This window comes from Triturus cristatus, chromosome 4_2, assembly GCF_964204655.1.
Source record: "Triturus cristatus chromosome 4_2, aTriCri1.1, whole genome shotgun sequence".
NCBI classification, from domain to species: domain Eukaryota; kingdom Metazoa; phylum Chordata; class Amphibia; order Caudata; family Salamandridae; genus Triturus; species Triturus cristatus.
In genome coordinates, this window is record NC_140586.1 from 487525964 (window position 1) to 487545849 (window position 19886).

Sequence of the window (19886 nt, forward strand, 5' to 3'; positions counted from 1 at the left end):
AAGATAATAGTGCTGAAGAAGGCGTTTACTTACGTCAAGATGTCATTGACAACTCCTTTTCATCAGTGTAAGTATACCTTTATATGTTATCACTTTCCCCGTTTCACCAAATATTGATGTGATGATGAGAGCAATATGTATTTGTAATTTGTTAGGAACACATGGAATAAACATAGTAAGAGATAATTTAATGGCATGACATTTTTTGGAGTCACTGTTGGGAACTTGAGACAAACATTACCCACTTGCTAATTATCTATGTTCACACAATCTTTCGTAATTGTAAAGTTATGATGGAAAGAAACATATGCATTGATAGAATTAAAATATATATGCACCATCAGTCTATGAGTTTTTAAGTTGTGAATTTATATTTGAAATTAATTAATTCACCTTTTTGTCAGAAAATGCAGATCTCAAAATAGAATTTTCTGTTCTTCCATCTATTTGGGTCGAACATTTTGAAGGTATTTTTAATCCTTGTACGTATTATCCTGCAGTAATACAGAATGATACAAGTGGTCCGCTCCTAATTTCATTGAAACTGATTACAGTGTGAGGAGGTGGTTGCAGCAATAGGAAAATCTGCCGTTTCTAAAGCCCGGTCATGTCCTTTAGGATAGTCCTGTCATGTATGCCCCTTTTTTTGTATACATTGTCACTTTGTCCCATCCACACAACAATAACGGTTCTGAACAGGTGCTGCCAGAGGTACGGCCTCTTGCTTCCACTAGTTCATCAAGAATGGCAGGCGAGAATGTAAAATCAAGGGCCAGCGAGAGTTTCAATCATAAAATATCTAGATCGAGATGTCGTGGCTCTATATGTATTTAATACCACCCGGTAGTTTAATTTATGGCTCAAAGATAGTTAAAGCTTACGGGGGCTCGGTAGATTTACAGGAGGAAGTGGACTTCGACCACAAACGCTCGATGTGACTGATAGGACAGAAGCTTAAGAATGTTGTCTGTTCCACGTAACAAATGGGGCTCCTTCTCTCTTGTGGAGAAGGAGCCCCATTTGGCACGTGGAACTGACAATGTGGATCCTCATTGTCACCCAGATTACCAGGGGTGTTGTCATCAGTGGCAGATTCCTGGTCACATAGTCTGGCAGTTGAACCTATTGAGAAATTGAGGACATTTTTATTAGTAAAAGTGTATTATACATCCAAATCTTTTTTTGAGGCAAACTATGTGGCATTGAACATTTTACCATGCATTTTAGCAATGTAAAAAAATGCAATTTCAAATAAACAGGTAATAAGATGTCCTGAAAGGTTTATGAAGTGATTAGGAAGCATACCTCACATCTCCCAACAATTCAACTCAACACAATGGAGTGAAGAAATGTGTAATTGTCAATTTCAAGGCCTAGCTGACTTCAAAACAGACATTTACACAACTTGGATGAATTTTTGGCACATGTCATCATGTAATTACCACATATACGCAGCATAGTAATTTTCACACCTTACAACTTTTTGGTCAACACAGTTTGTTTTGAGAAAATCATGACATCAATTCAATTGGTTGGGAAGAACAGGACAACAGTCAGAAAACAACACAAACCATTTTAAGAAGGAAGCACTGAATAGAGACTGTTCATTACATGACACATTACCATATGTTGAAATCTGTTAGACAACAGAGAATGAGCAATATGACATAGCAACATTCTATTGACAAAGCAGAAATAGGGTACTTGTAGTCACTTCAAAGTCAACTTCCAAACCCTTGCAAAATGGTTAGTGGAACATACCTGTGGAATTTGTGCAGTTGAAGTTGGACAGACACTTACAATATGACACACTTATGGGCAATAGGTTATTTGGTGTCATAACACTTACTGGCACCATACCTTCATGTGACATGTAAAAGAGATTGACACCTGTAATCATAGGTGCAACACAACGCATACACACAAACAATCCAAATGATCTGATACCGATAATTTGAGGTTTCTTTGTTATGAAGAGATGTACAGAATGCATTGGAAACAGATGAGTTGAGAACAAACAGGACATTGAGGTTTAGTGAGCCTTGTAAAAAGTAACTTATCAGACTCTACTTCACCAGATATTCCTGTCATGCCTTCAGGATGTAGGATCTACAGCATCGAGGGCAGTTGCATGCGGATCCCACATGATCTGTGGCTGAGCACATCGGATCCTCCCCCCTTCCGTATTGGACGGTGTTTGGGCGTGGCACTTCATTTATAGCTAGGATTAAGAACAGACAGCTTCTCTGTGCGCGTCAGCTTCGGAAACCATGTTAAACCTGTGGATATGGTTCGGCTGTACAGACCACAGGTTGACCGCAGTCTGGAATTTGTTTTTCTTGGAATCTGCTCTGCCTTTGGGAGGAATCGAATGAGACGAGGCAGAGCAGGAGATGAGCTCATTGGCAGAGGTAGAGTGTGAGTAAGGATTGGTCGTTCTAGTGGGGTACTGCCTAAGGCTGGACAGCATAGAGTGCCAGGTTCTGACCCAGTTTCATAAACAATAGTCCGGGCTAGATAATAAGATTGAAGAGCTGGAAAACCATTTACATCTTTCCAACCTGCGTATTGTTGGAGTCCTGGTGGGCTGTGAGGGGCAACAAATGCTTCTGTGGGTAGATTCTGTTATCAAGTCCCATGTCAGACCTGAATTCACAGGAGATTTGACATTTACAAGAGCTCACTGTGTCCCAGCGCAGCATTCAACCACCTCAAAATTTCCACATACAATTCTGGTTAATTTCGGGGACTATCGAGTTAAAGAGCAGGTATTGTCAAAGGTAATTCGGCAGAGAGAGATTTCTATGCCTGAAGTACCTCTGTGTCACATTTTATCTGATTTATCTGTGTCTGCAGTCAGACGGTGAAAGGAATTTGTCAAAATGCTTTATCTTTATAAAGCACAAGGGACGGATGTCGGACCCGTTTTTGCATGCGCAAGTGGATCTGTGACCCGTTTGCTCATGCAAAACCCTACAGGGCGATATACAAATGCTATTTAGCGAGTATCAATTTATTTGCGACTTGCTAAATAGCATTTCCGACTCGTAATTAGGAAGGGGCATTTCAAGGGCATCCCTTCCTAATTGTGACTCTGAGCCCTATGTATGACTGTTTTGCGACCAAAAATGGGGTCGCAAAATGGTCGCAATTTACCACCTACTTCAAGTAAGTGGTAATGCATTTGCAAATTGGAAGTGGAGGACCAGCCATTCACAGTGGGGTCGCAAAATGCGAGTGCGTCATGAATATTGATGAGCCTCACATTTTGCAACCCCATTGGGAATCGCTAATGGTGTCTCTGACACTGTTGTACATTTGGAAGTGCGACTTGCAAATTGTGACTCGCAAATTGCGACTCGCTATTTTTCGCAATTTGCGACTCGCAAATCCAAATGGTCGTACATCTGGCCCAAGGTGCACAGCCGAGCATTGCACAGCAATCTAAATTGATGGTGCTGCAGTGAGGGCAACTTCATCTGCTTTCTAATGTTTCAGAGGCTCAGGAATTTCTAGAACAGATTTAAAAAAACGCTTATATAAGAGGAAAAGAAGTGAAGAAAGGGGGAATACAGAGGTAAAAATTGAAAAAAGTGGATCTTAGGAATAATGACAGGGGCGAGGGTGGAGAGTAGGTACTAAAGAGTGAAAAGTCATTGCACCCAGGGTATTGTGGGCATTTTCACTCCCATTGGGTATTTTATCTGTTCTTTATTTTTTTCTTAGTGGTTTCTTTGGGGGCACTTTGGCGTTTTCGAGGGTGTGAAGCTGTAGAGAGAAGGGTAGCACTTTGTAAAAAGAAAAAAGAGCAGAGTGATGAAGAGCAGAAATTAGCAATAAAAATTTACAAAACCATCTCAAATGGTAGGGGTAAGGTGCAAAGAGGGATTCTAAAAGCACTGTATGATATCATTCTCTGAGAGAGGTACGCTTCAAATCCTTTCATGTAATGTTAATGGGCTAACCTATAAAAGTAAATACAGTAGTCTCCTGGGGTGGCTATCTTACTTTTCACCAGAGATCATCTTTTTACAAGAGAGCCATTTAAAGACCAATACTCAAAGCTGTCAGTTCCTCGAAGGTACTCCCATGCATTCTTTGCATCAGTACAGGTGGCAGTAAGGGGGGTTGCAATATTTGTAGCGAATAGCATTGATTGGGAGGTCAGGGAGGTAATCAGGGATCGACAAGGCAGATGGATTTCGGTTACAGTAGCAATAAATGGGTGGAGTCTAAATGGAATCAATTACTATGGACCCATAAATGATGATACTGCCACTCTTAACCAGATCCAAGATTAGACCATGGGGGCAGTAGGTCCTTTAATTTGTGGAGGGCATTTACAGTTTTTATTCAAAATATGGTCAAAGATACATCAACTAGGAATAAAAAACATTTAAAACCTAAGATGAAAAGAGTAATTGAAACTTTTACCTAGTTATAAGCTGTTAGATCCTTGGGCGGAAGTGTACCCAGATGTCAAGCAATACACATGCTTTTAACAGAGATTTAAAAAAAAACCCTCATGAATAGATTTCTTTTTAGTTTTAAAATCATTGAGTAGGGTGTAATCTGATATTTAGGCTAATGCTTTTTCAGACCATTCATTGATATCAGTTATAGGGGATATAGGTTTAAATAATTGAGACAGACCCAGATGGCAGCTAGATAGATCTTTGCTTTCAAATCTCCAATTGGTTGTGTAAACGAAGAAGTTCATCCTGGAATTTTTTGCGATTAATAGTGCAATAGCCTCTTTGTTTACAATCTGGGAGGCTACTAAGGCAAAATTAAGGGGTAGGATCATTGCCTTTAAAGCAAACCAAAATAAAGAACGCTCTCAGCGGCTAGTGGACTTGCAGGCAGCACTCAATAATGCGATTGATGTAAAGGAGCAGAATTCCAGAATAGAGACAGTGGCAGGCTTATTTGCAACAGCAAAACAAAGCCTCAGAGATTTTTACATTTTGGAAGAGAGCAATAAGTCCAAAACATATCAACAAAAAATATATGAAGAGAACCTGCATATTGGCTAGTTCTTGGTCTGGTCCACCAGAACTAAAAGTGAAAATGCTATGATATGATCTTTAGAGAATCCTATTAACGGGCAACTGGCAACAGACCAGGAAGAGATTGCTAAAGTGTTTCTGCAACATTATTCTGATATTTATCAGACACAATATACAGTGTCACTGGTTTGCTTGAACAGTACTATGCTACCATTATACTCCCTGGTATATCTACTTCTCTTTCTCAGTCATTGTTGGAGCCTATAACACCTACCAAAATTCAGGAAGCGCTCAAGAAAATGCAATATGCCAAAGCATGTGGAAATGATGGGCTACCCACAGAATTCTGTAAGATTTTTTCCAGGGAACTCGTGCTGTTTTTAGAGGATCTCTTTAAAGAAGGGGGGAAGATTCCTCAAACCTTCCAAGAATCTTCAATAGGTTAATTTTTAAAGAAAGGTAAGAATCTAAAATCCGTCCATTCATATAGAATGATCAGTCTACTTAATGCAGACTATAAACAATTGATTGAAATCTGGGCGCCCTGTATAACACCAGCCACACAACAGTTAATTCATGAAGATCAAAGTGGCTTTGTGGCAGGTCAAATAATGATGGCAAATACACATTTTTAATTCAGGCAAGAGATTCCAACTCTGCGAATTAAATAAAGGCCAGAGTTATGATGATCAACGCCAAAAAGGCATTCGATTTGGTAAACTGGGATGCGTTGCTTTACAGCCCTCAATTTTTTTTCTTCAGTTTATTGGGATGATTTCAAAATTATATATTGGGGGGCAGGCTATGGTGATGGTCAATTCTAAGATTGCTGGTTTAATTACATTTAAAAGGGGTATGTTGCAAGGAAGTCCCCATTTCCCATCCTATTCACGTTTTTTATTGAACCTCTGGTGGAACAACTCTGCAAAGTTAGTTAAAGGGCACCAATAGAAGAGATGGGTAGGCTTAAATTATTCACGGATGATATAATTTTATATTTTCAGGCTGACCAGGAGAATATGAGTCGAGCTATGCAGACGATTACAAGATTTTGCCAAAATTGGAGGGTATAAGATAAATCAAAGCAAAACAGAACTCGCTTTTTAATGTAACATCTGCTGACCTTCTGATATCATTACAGCCTCAAGCAAGGGCACAGTCCCAAATATAATATCTGGGGATAACAGTAACAAACAATTTTTCTAGTTGTTCTACCTGAATTATGATTTTTTTTACAAAAGATAAAGGGATTTGCTTGATAGGTGGACACTGCTCCCCTTGACAATATTAGGGCATATTTCAATGATTAAAATGTTGGTGTTACTGCTGATGTTATTTCATTTTCTAATATGCCAATAAAAATCCCCAACAGTTTTTTTAGGAACTAGATTTGGTATTCAGAAGCTTTATTTGGAATAAAAAAGTAATTTAATGTAAAGTTGGGGGTTTTACAACTCCAGAAATTGCAAGGAGGATTGTTGATGCCCAATATGGAAAGCTATTATCAAGCCGTTTTATTTGATATTCTTTCTAAGTATTTAAATAGTTGCAGAGCATTAGATAATTTTTTTAACAAAATGATTTAGGAATTAGATATTAGCCTACCAGTTTTTATCGAACAGCAAAACTACCAAAAACAGATATGCTTTTACGGGATACCTTTGAACGTCTTAAGCACACTTTACAAGTTGCCTTTTGATGGATTTTTATTGTTGCTACAGGAGGGCAGGTACCTGGGCCTCTTTTTAGCAGATGATGAGGTTAGATTCTGGTATTTCATAGGCTTCAAAACATTTGGTGACTTTATCATGTACGGAAAATCTATCTCCTGGGAAGAATTAATAGCTTGGAGTGGCCCACAATGTAAGCAACATTTTTTAAGCTTCAGTCAGATCAAGCACTTTTTGCAGGTGATTATAAAACGCAATAATCAGGAATCCCATTTGATTAGTAGAGTGCTTATTAAGATTGATTGCTAGGGATAGAAAATTGGTAAAGATAGCTGAAGGATTTTCCTTTCTGTTTGATCTAACTAGCTTTTTTCCAGGGTAGTAGAGATAACACAATGCCATCTTTCAGTGAGAGATTGCCATTTTATTGCAGAGATAGGAAATAAATCTCTTCGGGCTGCAAATTTTATAAGAAAGTCATTCCTGTCCAAATGGATGGCATACTATACCCCGGAAACTCTTAATAAAGTGTATCCTGCTGTATCAAATAATTGTTTTTGTTTTAATCAACAAAGGAAGGAGGCTGGCCCCTCATGTTCTACTCATGTCCGCATCTTTTTAATTCTTGGCAGGAGCTGTTTGAGATAATTGGTCAGGCTACTGAGGCAACAGTATTACCAGAAAACATGCTCAAACTATTTGGTGTCTCAAAAAGTAGACAACAGCTATGAGGATTGCATGATCATTTATGCTCCAGAATTGGAAGACTGTTAAGATCCCGTCAGTCCAGGGCTGTAAGAATAAAATGTTTCGTACAATGAAGTTTGAGGAGGTATATGCAAAGGGTGTGGGGGACTTAAAAGGTTTAATGCTGTTTGGCAATATTTGAAATAAGGTGAAAGGTCCTATTAAAACTCTGTATCATACTATAAAGGGACTGTCCTCCAGTTGAGACCACTAAAGAACATGAACTAGGAAAGAGTTTATGGAAATGGGGGTAGAACTGTTAAGAGGATGTCTTGAATCTTGTTCTGTATTAGCTCTGCATCCTGAGACACATTTTTGAGTACCACTCCTGCACTTTAAATACCCATTGTACTATTTATGCATTTATAGGTTTTTTCGGATAATATATTGTATTGATAATATATTTAGAAAAATATATTTGAGTAGCACTGTTGCACTTTAGTGCTAATTGCTTAAGTTATAGATGATAATTTATGGTCTTGGTAAAGATCAGATTGTGCTGTGCTTTTAAAAAACAAAATGCCCCAAATCTGGCTCAATTAACCCCTTTGCTGCGGCGGGAATTCCGCCGCAGCGCTGGGGTGTGCGGGGGGGCAGCGCGGTGGCGCTGTGCTCATGACGGAGCCACTCCGTCATGAGCCACGGTTGAGCTGTGCTCATGACGGAGCGGTTCCGTCATGACTCCGCCCAGTTACGTTGTCCCCCCGCACAGGCGGGGAAACAGCGCCGCGTAGGCGGAGCGGCTGCCAGCGGTCGCGGCATGACGGAACCGCTCCGTCATGAGCACACGGCAACCGTGGCTCATGACGGAGCGGCTCCGTCATGAGCGGGGAAGGGGTTAAATATATTGCACTTTATTTATCTATTATAAATGCACTAGAGAACTTTTTCATGAAGACAAGTAACGAGGGTGTGATACATTTAGGTATTCAAGATTGTGGGTAGAGAATTATAAATATTTATTACACTTTAAGTTGTATAAAATAAATATTGTTTATTTTTTGCGCATATCATAGCTAATGATCAATATCAGTATTATTTGTTATATGTTTATTATTTACATAATTTTTCTGTTCTATTTCAAGTAACTACTCATCGTATGTATTTTCTTTGCTTGATAAAAAAGGATTTTGGATCTGCAAGACCTTCTCCGCCCAGGGCATGAGTTGTAAGCGGGCCTGAAAATACCACCTTTGGGCCTCCATGTGATGCTTGGAGGCCAGGGACTGTGCCTTGTCCCCTCATGTCATTCCACCTCTTTTTAATTTCTTCCTGTTTGCACAGGTTGTTAGATACAGCATTCTCTATGTCAACTACTATTCTGGACCACATTTGCCTTTTCTGAGATAGGGGTGTCTCACAAATGCTAAACAACGTATAAAACAAATACACATTCATAGGTAAACTATCAATTAAACAGCACATTATAAATATAAATTGTACTAATTATTATATACTTCCAAAATGAATTCCTAAAATGCAAGACTGCAATATAAAATTGTACAAATGTGTTAAAAAATACAATGCACATGATACTATGCAAAGCAAATATTTTAAAAATATTTTACAATTATGATACTACGTATTTGTTTTCCTTATAAGCAATGTATTAATCCTAAATAAAGATTGAAAATGTAACACATAAATAAAAAACCATATAAGAACATTGAGATGTATTTCTTTTTGTAAGAAACCACTCATAATAGACAACTACTAAATTACCACACACTATAACCAATTTGGGGAAGGTGTTGGACACTAAAAGGGTCCCATTTACTATTGTCACTCCAATCTAAAACATTTCTGGGAAGGTGTTCGACAATAAAACAGACATATATTTTATTTTCACTCCAATGTAAACCGTTTTTGGGAAACTGTTGGACTCTAAAGGGGTCAGATTTACTATTCCCACTCCTATGTAAACCTTTTTTAGGGATGTAGCTTGACACTAAAAGGGCCAGAGTTACTATTCCCACTCCAATGTAGAATATAATGAGGAAGGTGTTGGACACTAGAGGGGTCATATTTACTATTCCCACTGCATCGTAAACAATTTCGAGGAAGGTGTGGGACACTAAAGGGGTCAGAATTACTATTCCCACTCCAATATATAACATTTTGTTCAAGGTGTTGGACACTAATGGGACCTAATCTACTATTCCAGTCCAACATTAAACATTTTGAGGATGGTGTTAGAAACTATTAGATTAGATTTAAAATGATCACACCAATTTAGACAATACTGGGGGACTTGCTGATCACTAAAGAGATCACATTTACAATACCAATTTGAATCTAAACTAGTTTGGTGCAGATGTTGCACACTATAGGATCATCTTTACTACACCCACAACACTATACATCAGTTTACAAAATGATTAAAAACGAACAAAAACACAATCAATGTTAATTAGAGTAAATACTTACAATTTAGATAAATGCCTTAAACTTTAACCCTTTAGCTGCTAGGCCTCCTCCCCTCCCCCCCATCCCAGGCCTTTTTTTGGCTATTTGGGGTAGTTCGCGCTTAGGCCCCTGTAACTCTTTGACCACATAAGGTATCCACACCAACGTGCCGATTACGATCCGGTAAAAAAATTCCCCGTGCGACTCGTATCCGGTCTTTTTACCGTACGAATCGTACAAGTGCCGTACGAACTGGCAATCACGATTCGCATGGTAAAAAGTCCATACGAACCGCATCGGGAATGATTACCCACACGTCCACGGGTCGGAAAATGTGTCCGACACGTCCTCGGACGATTTACCGTACAAATGGGAAAGGTGAAGTCCGACCGAGGAATCACGATCCCTCCCGTGCGTCCGATGTTACAACCGTATGGAAAAAACACCATCCGCACCGAACTCCCATAGCAACCATGGAGACATGTGCCCGCATACGCGCCCAACACTCCCCCCCGCCCCCGTATGTCCGAGACGTACCCCCGTGTATGTACACCCCCACCCATGTATGTACACCCCAGTACGTTCGAGTCGAACCCCCACCCCTGTACGTGTCGTACCACCGTCAATGTACACCCCAGTACGTTCGAGTCGAACCCCCACCCCTGTACGTGTCGTACCACCGTCAATGTACACCCCAGTACGTTCGAGTCGAACCCCCACCCCTGTACGTGTCGTACCACCGTCAATGTACACCCCAGTACGTTCGAGTCGTACCCCCACCCCTGTACGTGTTGTACCACCGTCTATGTACACCCCAGTACGTTCGAGTCGAACCCCCACCCCTGTACGTGTCGTACCACCGTCAATGTACACCCCAGTACGTTCGAGTCGAACCCCCACCCCTGTACGTGTCGTACCACCGTCTATGTACACCCCAGTACGTACGAGTCGTACCCCCACCCCTGTACGTGTCGTACCACCGTCTATGTACACCCCAGTGCATTCGAGTCGAACCCCCACCCCTGTACGTGTCGTACCACCGTCTATGTACACCCCAGTACGTTCGAGTCGAACCCCCACCCCTGTACGTGTCATACCACCGTCAATGTACACCCCAGTACGTTCGAGTCGTACCCCCACCCCTGTACGTGTCGTACCACCGTCTATGTACACCCCAGTACGTTCGAGTCGAACCCCCACCCCTGTACGTGTCATACCACCGTCTATGTACACCCCAGTACGTTCGAGTCGTACCCCCACCCCTGTACGTGTCGTACCACCGTCAATGTACACCCCAGTACGTTCGAGTCGTACCCCCACCCCTGTACGTGTCGTACCACCGTCTATGTACACCCAGTACGTTCGAGTCGTACCCATACCCCTGTACGTGTCGTACCACCGTCTATGTACACCCCAGTACGTTCGAGTCGAACCCACACCCCTGTACGTGTCGTACCACCGTCTATGTACACCCCAGTACGTTCGAGTCGAACCCCCACCCCTGTACGTGTCGTACCACCATCAATGTACACCCCAGTACGTTCGAGTCGTACCCCCACCCCTGTACGTGTCGTACCACCGTCTATGTACACCCCAGTACATTCGAGTCAAACCCCCACCCCTGTACGTGTCGTACCACCGTCTATGTACACCCCAGTACGTTCGAGTCGTACCCCCACCCCTGTACGTGTCGTACCACCGTCAATGTACACCCCAGTACGTTCGAGTCGTACCCCCACCCCTGTACATGTCGTACCACCGTCTATGTACACCCCAGTACGTTCGAGTCGTACCCCCACCCCTGTACGTGTCGTACCACCGTCAATGTACACCCCAGTACGTTCGAGTCATACCCCCACCCCTGTACGTGTCGTACCACCGTCTATGTACACCCCAGTACGTTCGAGTCGAACCCCCACCCCTGTACGTGTCGTACAACCGTCAATGTACACCCCAGTACGTTCGAGTCGTACCCCCACCCCTGTACGTGTCGTACCACCGTCAATGTACACCCCAGTACGTTCCCGTCGCACCCCCAACACAACCTCCTAAGTACGGAGCGCACCCCAGGCCCCAACATCACAACCGCATGTACGAGTCGTACCAAGCCACACACAAGGACAGCACCGTACAACCAAATGGCCCATGTACACACCGTACACACGCTAAAAACGCACGTACACAACCAGGACAAAACAAAACTACACAAGAATACACTATACAAATGGCACAAAGCCACTAAACATGGCCAACAAACACTACAAAAACACCTTCACTGACCTGCAACTGCCAAAAACAAACAGAGGCCCAAAACACCACCACTCCTTATAGCACACCCACCCAAACTTCAAACACAGCCACACCCACCAATGGACCAATAAAAAGGGCCCACACACACAAACCATGAGCCTTTGCAACAGACTCACTGCTGCCAGACACCACAGAACCATACTACAAGCTTCACCACACCTTACACTTGCACACCTTCACACAACCACCTTCACAAACACCCCCTCATCACATTCACACACACACACCTGCACAACCACACCCACACACCCACAACCATCCACACACCCCCCCCACCATCCACACCCACACCCCTCACCATGCCCACTAACAAGAATCCAAAGTTCAGTAACCAAGAGTTGGAGGTCCTTGTTGATGAAATCCTCAGAGTCGAGCCACAGCTCTTTGGAACATTGGTCAGACAGACCAGCATTGCAGCAAAAACAGCCATGTGGCAGACCATCGTCGATGCTGTGAATGCTGTTGCGGACACCAGAAGGACCAGGCAGGAATGCCAAGCCAGGTGGTACGATCTGCGGAGGAGGGTCCGAGCCAAGATGCTGGAGGAACACAACTAGGCCAACGCCACTGGAGGAGGGCCCTCCCGCAGACCCGTACACTACCAGCCCTGGGAGGAGAGGGTGATGGCCATACAGCCGGTGGAGGCAGTCGAAGGATTAGGAGGACTCCGAGACCCGGGCGAGTACACAAACAATGCACCTGACATGGGGGGAACGTCATCCACAACCAAACTCACAAACAGGCACGCAACCACCCCAAGCTATCGCATGACTCACCCACACTCCAAGAACACGCACATGCCACTGCCACCACCATGCCCCATGCACCCAGCTGGACAATGTCAAGTCACAGGCCACAGCAGACACCAACACATGACACGGTAACCCGGATGGCGGGAGGGTGGGCCCCAAAAATCACATCATGCAACTCAGAAGCAGACAACAATGCCCACTGCCCATATGGCCCAGGTCACAGCCAGACAAACAGTGTGTCCCCACACAGGAAAGACTCGCCAGCAAATGTCGGACGCCTTGCATCAACACATGGGGTGAAGGCACTGTTTTGCACATGACAGCAGCTAATGAACAGCCAACACTGTGAAAGAGTGGCAGCACACACAACCACAGCAGCAGCGCACACACAGACACTACACCCAATGGGTGCCTGGAGATCAGAAACAAACTCACAGCAACAAGCCAAGGGCCATTCAAAGGACTGGAAAAAGTGTGTGTCTAGGAAGCTGGGCTGAGGTGACAGAGGGTGACACACAGAGGGAGGGAGAGGGGGACAGAGAGGGAGGGAGACACAGGGACACGGACAGAGGGAGGAGGCTGACACACGGAGGGAGGGAGAGGGGGACAGAGAGGGAGGGAGACACAGGGACACGGACAGAGGGAGGAGGCTGACACACGGAGGGAGGGAGAGGGGGACAGAGAGGGAGGGAGACACAGGGACACGGACAGAGGGAGGAGGCAGACACACGGAGGGAGGGAGAGGGGGACAGAGAGGGAGGGAGAGGGGGACAGAGAGGGAGGCAGAGGGGGACAGAGAGGGAGGGAGACACAGGGACACGGACAGAGGGAGGAGGCTGACACACGGAGGGAGGGAGAGGGGGACAGAGAGGGAGGGAGACACAGGGACACCGACAGAGGGAGGAGGCAGACACACGGAGGGAGGGAGAGGGGGACAGAGAGGGAGGGAGAGGGGGACAGAGAGGGAGGGAGAGGGGGACAGAGAGGGAGGGAGAGGGGGACAGAGAGGGAGGGAGACACAGGGACACGGACAGAGGGAGGAGGCTGACACACGGAGGGAGGGAGAGGGGGACAGAGAGGGAGGGAGACACAGGGAGAGCAAATCAGCCGTGTGGTGTGTGGGAATGTCTGCTCGTCAGCAGGTAGACTGCGTGCATGTAGCCAAGGGTGGCCAGTGCCAGAACCCCCCCTCTTCCCCATGGCAAAACACAGGCCCATGTCACAACCTGTTCACGAGCACAACGACAGCTACCTGCATTATATAAGTGTGTGGATCCACTCCATGTGCACATGTACAGTGCTACACGGAAGGCGCCAATGCATGGCTCGCCACACCTGCCCACTCCACTGCTGACTGCAGTCACACTTGACGCAGCAAGTAAGACTGTGCCCCACATATTTAAAGGGGCCAAAGTGGTGTCCAAGGGACACACCCATGCACAAGTGCACTGTGAGTGGAATGCAAGACAGATCCTAATTCCAAGAGGAAAAGTGCCAACTTTGAAACTGATGAAACATGGATGTTGCATGGACCAAAATTAACATTGTCTCTCTCACACACAGGTCAACGTCGTGGTTCACCCCCCAACACTGGGGGGGAAGACTCACAGGACCCGGATCTGCGGGAGCCCGATCCCACCGGCAGCGACGACTCTCACCACTCTGTGGACGACCCCGACCGACCTGGCACCTCTGGTGTCCAACCACCTGCAGCACCTGCGTCAGGTACAACTGTGCCAACCACCACCCCCACTCCTGCCACATCCCAGGAGACGCCCAGGATCCCTGCCCCACCACCACAATGCAGCCAGGCTGGCCATGAGGGACACGGTGTCCCGGGCACCCAGGAGGAGGCAGGCGACAACGCCAATGCCACCCCTCAGGGGTCCCGGAGACCCGATGTACCCACAAGGGCAGGCCAGGTGCAAGTGGGCAGGGGTGGTGGGAGTGGAGGACGGCGGAGGCGCGAGCCTGACCAGTTGGCTGGGGAACCGGTATTTGCCCATGTCCGTAACATCATGGACACATACCGGCAAGACACCACGGGCATGGCCCAGGTTGTGTCTGTCCTCGAGGGGATCAAGACCCAGCAGGCCCAGCAACATGCAGAGCTACATGCCTGTCTACTGCAACACCAACGGAGGATGGAGGACAGACAGGCTGAGCAAGTGACGGTGTTCCAGGGGATTCACGATACACTCCGTCGGATGGCCGACAACATGGCCGACCCTCCCTGTGCCAGAAGGCGGAGAACATCACCACCCACAGGGAGGGAGCAGGAGGAGGAGGAGGAAACATCCGATGGAGCATCCCAGACGTCGTCACGGCCTGCTTCTGAGGGTCCCCGCAGGAGGGCGGGTCGTCCACGTAAAAGACTGTGAGGGTCGGCGCAACATCACCATCTCCCAGGACACCTGGCCTGGCACCTGGCCCACTGGAGCAACAGCATCACAGCATCAAGAGACATTCTCTGCCACATGGCCCTGCTGGTCACTGTCTGACCAATGTTGACAAAGACTGTGGCATGGACTCTGAGGATTTCAAATGGCAAGGACACCAACTCCCCTACTGAACTTTGGATTCCAAACTCCCGGAAAGCCCCTCACTTTATCCCCCCCCCCCAAATAAAAATTCACACCATGAAGAGAAGATGCCTGCTGGTTGCATTATTACCTTACATGTGTGTTGTAAAGTCTAAACATGCCTGAGCTCTCTTTTGACTCCAACCATCCACACCCTGGGGCCTGAGTCTGGCACAGGACACACGGGTCACAGTGTATTAGTCAAGACAGACATGGAGCACCATACACACCCGTGATGGGCCCAACCAGCTGAGGGGGTGGCCGCACAACCGTGCTGACAGACACATTGAGTACAGCAACAGTCATGCGCAGAGGTCAGGGATCATGTCCAGGGTCCTGGGGGGCACCCAGGTATGTGTAGACAGGTGGCAGAACCATGTCCTGCAAGCTTGAGTCCGGTGGATGCAGAGAATGGGGGCCTGGCCAACGTTGGATGCATGGGGATGGCACATGTCACAATACCCACACAGTCATGGACATCATGCCCAATACACAGTCTCAGCCCACACACACAGCTTGCATCTTGCTACTCGACACATCGACACATAGCCACTATCAGGGAGACCATGCCAGACATGCTGGATGCACCGTGGCAACACACCAGCATTGACGGAGAAGAGGCACCTTGGAGGCATTGGGACACCTTTATTAGTCATGTATTCGGGATTGCTGAGGCAACTTGAAGTACACATGAACACATCTTGTGGAGTAACATGTGGGTCCAACACTGGCACCCCCCTTCTGCAGCACAAATGCGTGTTAGCCATGGAACTGGCACACAATTGTCGGCTAACAGCTAAACACCCACAGCTGCTCACGGAGAGCCTGCCATACACCATTGATCAGCTGATGTGGAAGTCCCACAGCATGTCAACCCAATGCTAACCGCATGTGTCCGAGGGCAGTGTTACACACATTGATGCCATCATCACAATCCACTATCCCATTACAGATGACTGTCAACAAGTCTGACCATCTATTCAGGTGTACCCAGCTGCATGTCATGTGCACCATGGTGATGCGACATGTCTGCAGAGGAACCAAACATCGACAGGGGCAGTGTGCATACATCGTGAACAACTGCCACACCCAATACACCCCTGATGCATCCCTTACCCTATGGAGACTTCCAAACGTGTCCGTGCCTGTAACGCTGAGTCAGCCCACGATGACGTGTCCATGAGGAATAGCAGTGCCACAACAATGCAAGCAGCAGACGGCATGCGCAAGTACCTGGGGAAGAGAGACACACAAGAAGTCAGCCACAAAAAGCACAGCCACTTGCATGTGCATTTACTCGACACATGTATGGATGACAACATGCTAGGTCACAATTATGACTGGGGAAATACAACCATCACTGCCACCATCACTCCAGTGACACACCCACACACACCTCTGACTCACGTGCCATACATGCAGGTGGAGACACACATCACAACACATGCCACACGGGGACCAATGCGTGCACACTCAGACACTGGTACTCACCACTAAGCAAAGAAGTCGCGTATGAGCCGAGTCCGGATGTCCTCTTGCGGCTCCACATCCTCCACATCACTAGCCCCATTGCCAAGCCCTTCGTCCTCCACTGGTGGATGGTCCTCGTCATGTTGATCCAGGATGAGTGGCACAGCTCTCTCAACTGCCATGTTGTGCAGCATGCAGCAGACCATGAAGATTTTGCAGACCTTCGCAGGGGCATATGGGAGCGCGCCGCCGGTCTTGTGGAGGCACCGAAATCGGCTCTTCAGCAGGCCAAACGTCCTCTCTATCACTCGCCTTGTCCGGCCATGGGCGGTGTTGTAGCGGAGCTGGGCCGGCGTCATGGGGTTGCGGAGAGGTGTGAGCAGCCATGGCATGTTGGGATAGCCAGCGTCCCCTACATGGGAAGCACATTGACATTGTTAGAAGTGGTGCAGCGGTCGTGCTGGTAGGCTATGCAAAATACAGGACAGACAGACTGTACCCACCAACAACACATGCTCTTTCGTTGCGCAGCTGCATCATCATTTCAGGCATCCTGCTACGCCTCATGATGTAGGCATCGTGTGCTGATCCTGGAAAACGAGCCCAGACATGTGAAATCACCATGTTGGACTGACACACCACAAGGGCATTGATGGAGTGGTAGTGCTTCCGATTGCGGTACGCCACCTCCTGTGCGTGTGGTGGTACCAAAGCTACATGTGTCCCATCTATGGACCCAATGACATGGGGCATCCCTCCCAGGGCATAGAATCCACGCTTGACCGCAGTCAACTGTTCAGGGGTTGGGAACTTGATGAAGTCATCCAGGTGAATCAACATGGCCTCTAAGAAATCATGCAGCACACGGCAGAACATGCTCTGGGACATGCCACCAACATGAGCTATGGTATATTGAAAGGTACCCGTGGCAAGAAAATGTAGGGCAGCGATTACCTTCAGCTGGGGTGTCAGTGCCGTAGGATACCTGTGCTGCGGTTGCAGGTGTGGTGCCAGTCTCGCCGTCAACTCCAGAATCAACGGTTGGGGGAAGCGGTAGAGCCGGATGCTGTCATTCTCGCGCATGTCAGCCAAGTCCGGAATTGCTCAGGCAAGAGGCGGCACTCTGCAGTAATTTGGAAGTGACAAGATAGAGTGAGTGCACTACGACAACAATTCATATGTACTGAGCACATGTTAATCTGTCAATACACATATGCTACATAGGGAGTCAGGTATGTGCTACATGCCCAGGACACGTATGGATGCAAGGTGACACCCCTACCAAGACCCAGCTACACACGGAGATTGAGAACCTCCCCATGCCATGCCATGGGAATAGCTGTGTCCCAGTGCAAGTGAACAGCCAGACGCAAGACAGGAGTGACATACGCCCACACATCAGCAGAAGTAGGATGCCGATTGCAGAGACTGGTAGCGGAACACTAGAGCCACAGGTCACATGACATTACACTAGGACAGGCCACACACCTTGCCATGAAGGTGCACATGTCATGACTCACCACACATTCATTGTGAGGATGCAGACATGTCCTTGTCACAGTACTCCGTGTCTCATGCATACATGTGCACCTCACATCCGCAACCACATGTGGCATGGTGTGCGGAACAGTGTGCAATGTCAATCTACACACAGACACATGTTGGTTGCTGCAACGGCTGCAGCTTTTGAGGGTGCTCCAACATCAACCTGATGGGAAGCCCCCACACATACATGACATAGTCACATTGTGCACCGTGGGTAGTGACAAGTCAGGTGTGGTAACCCCTGTACCGGGCATCAGGGGACACTTCCGTGTGTTGGTGTCCGTGCCATGCCAGTGACGCTCACCCCAAGTGTGCAGTACGACATGCACACATGTCAAAGGAGTCAAGGGCATGCCTGGCACACATTGCACCATCACACAGTACATCTGTAGACATCTCATCATACATCTGGTGCCTTCTCGACTCAGGAGTAATGTTCCACATCACAGGCCATCACACCTGTGCCCCACACATGTAGTAATGCACAGACGATGCCTTGATGTCAATTAATGGACAAGTATGTTCATTCATGGACAAGTATGTCCATCCATGGACAAGTATGTCCATCCATGGACAAGTATGTCCGCCCTATCCCTACCTGTGTGCCGCCTGTCACCACTGTAATGTGTGAAAACCGCTGTACTGCTGCGAAGAGGGCCTGTGTACGTTCCCATATCACTATGGGAGTGCTGCCGTATGTGTACTCATCGTGATGGCGAGCGTACAGGCATGTGTAAGGCCCGTACCACTACGAGTACGCATACGCAAGAACACCCATAGTGGTAGGGCCGTACGCACGCCTGTATGCTCCCTATCACTAAGGGTGGCCTCGCGTATGCGTACTCGTAGTGGTACGGGGTGTACACACGCCTGTACGCTCCCTATCACAATGGGTGGCCTCGCGTATGCGTACTCGTAGTGGTACGGGCCGTACACACGCCTGTACGCTCCCTATCACTATGGGTGGCCTCGCGTATGCGTACTCGTAGTGGTACGGGCCATACACACGCCTGTACGCTCCCTATCACTATGGGTGGCCTCGCGTATGCGTACTCGTAGTGGTACGGGCCGTACACACGCCTGTACGCTTCCTATCACAACGTGTACGCATACGCGAGAACACCCATAGTGATAGTGAGCGTACAGGCGTGTGTACGGCCCGTACCAATACGAGTACGCATACGTGAGGCCACCCATAGTGATAGGGAGCGTACAGGCGTGTGTACGGCCCGTACCACTACGAGTACGCATACGCGAGGCCACCCATAGTGATAGTGAACGTAGGCACGCGTGTACGGGCCATTGCAATGCATTTGGGGTGCCCTAGGGCCCCGGAACGCACCGTACCTGTGTGTGAAGCTCCAAATTACATAGGGGACACATGAGGGACAAGTA